Here is a 2516-nt window from a genome sequence, read left to right on the forward strand (position 1 = left end):
CTATACAAGTAACCACGTAAGCCATTCTACTGATGCTGGACAGTTTTTCAGTGGGTGCAACATACAAATGAATGTAAATAAATAGCCAAATAATGGATCAACGCTCTCTGTCTAAAATGTTCTAGCTGTTAGTGTTGTTGCATTGCAACCACCTCGCACTAAGTTTTGTGCAGAAGGCAACGGAGGGACAATTTTATTTTGAACATCATTATTTACTAATAAAAACTATTTAAATTAGAGTGTGAATTTTTCTTTAATATTGCCACACTTGGTAACCGTTTTATAAAAGCAATAGCTCACTTCAGGCCGTGATATATGCTCATTATATATCACGATATATGCTCCGCTTCACGTCGGGCCGAACCAGGCCCCTTAGCTGTGATATAATGAGCATATTCCACGGCCTGTCGTGAGCTATTGCTTAAATGCCTTTTAAAATAGGATGCAAGCAACACTAGTTTCTTAACCTGAATTGATAATAGACTATAATCAATTTAAACAGAACAGATCTTAATGTTTGCATTCTTATACCATTTTTACAATAATTATAATTAATACGTTCAAACAAAGTAAAACTTACAGCTGATTAATAACGGTATCTAACTTGAGTTTTTATTATATCAAAAACCTGTTGAAATGCTACTGTTATTTCTACTGTCCCCCAAAAGCGCGTCAGCAGCCTCAAGGAATGCTTCTTTCACAACTTCGCCGTCTTTGAAAGACTTCATGTGTTACGCAAGAACGAGACTGACACGATAAGATGCTATGGTAGCAGCCTTGCTCTTGTTGTTGGGCCTGGTGAAAATGGACTGCTGTGCCTGTGCATTTATCTGTCCTTTCAGGTCCCTCCCCTTTTGGGAGCGTAGGGCAGAATTAGGAGGGAATTCCGTCTCGAAGCTTTTGTGCACTGTTTTGAAATGCCGCTCCTAAATTACCCTTCTTCGATAAAGCCACACCCGCATTGCAGATGAGACAGATGGACTTTGAAGTGGAATAGATACAAAAATAATCGTCCTCCCACTCGGAGTGAAAATTATATATTTTGGGCTTTTTTGCTTCTGCCATAATTCTGGTCTTGTGTGTGTGCGGACTGTCACTCCTGTTGACACGGACAACGTCAGCGAACTAGTGCCCACTGCCCACCAGCCACGCCCGACACATACAGGAATGCACACAATGAAGTCTCTTTAATAACTACAATATAAAGAACACTGCATACATTGGCCCCTGCATCAACTTAGCGTTACATTGTTCATTATGCAAGGTGAGGGAGCTTGCCTTGTGCGGCCGCACCTTGTGCTGTCCCATAGTCAGCATGGCAAAGGTAGCGGCTATTGCTAACTGCCTTCTATTGCAGAGTAAGCTCTGTATTATGAACATCAACCCACCAATAACGGAACTAGGCAATAATATATGCACTTACATTTTCATGCACGCACACGCATGTCCACAACACACAAAATGAACAACACTCTCATTTGTCCGATCGCTACTAGTGTCTTTGCGATCTTGTAAAGACAACAAGTGCACGTTAGTACTGCAACATGGTTGAAACCATTTGGGCCTATGTTAGGGGGTGCAAGGAATAGTCCAAGTAATGGGGGAGTTTTATACAGCCGCCCCCTAATGTGTGCAGCACATTAGGATCCAGTAAAAATCCCTGTGACTATGATGTATGACCCTCAGCAGGCATCTCCGGCAGTATGATGAGCTTAGCAACCGAACGACGACAGGTGTGCTTTCCTATAGACACGTCTGCCACCCTGATCCTTCCATCAGGGCTCGGCATCACCTGTTTAATCCACCCTGCCTACAGGCCAAAGAGCACGTGGAAGTTGTGCTTCTTCCATTACCACTTGCCCCACAGTTAAATCCGGAGTGGGTTGCTGCCATTTCTGATGCTGCTGCAGGCTTGGGAGGTAACGCTGTGTGCAGTGGTATAGTGGGGATTTTTTTACTGGGTGGACGGGGCGGGGTGGACGGGGCGGGGGGAGACCTGGGGGAGACACTATGGACGCGCTCGTGAACTGTCAACGGGGGGGGGGTACACTGTGAACCTCTGTGTCGCCTGTCAGCTCAACATGATGCCGTGTAAACAATATAATAATAAAGGGTGGTGCCGGCCGTCAGCGAACCGATCCGGCCTTTCTGCGCGACTGTCACTCAAATGCGCAAAGCGGGACACCTGGTCACCCTACACACACACAGTGCTGCCCCTCACACACACACATGCTTCAAATCAAGTTGCATAAATGCTTGAGCTACGTTTTTATTGTAATTACGTCATTATTACAACAAATACACACTTGCAACTGATAACACTGGCAATTATTTTATATTTATTAGACTGCGTCCAACGCCCACTACACCACTGGCTGTGTGAACTGAGTCCAAAACTGATCTGTGATGACTTGGCTGTGTCTCCATTTACGTTGGTCGAGAAGCTCTCCTGGGCCATATTATGTTGCCTGAGGGAGAGAGGCATCTCGCTGCCCCATGAGCAGCAGATTTGGAGT

Source organism: Notothenia rossii (genome assembly GCF_949606895.1).
Source record: "Notothenia rossii genome assembly, chromosome: 6".
NCBI classification, from domain to species: domain Eukaryota; kingdom Metazoa; phylum Chordata; class Actinopteri; order Perciformes; family Nototheniidae; genus Notothenia; species Notothenia rossii.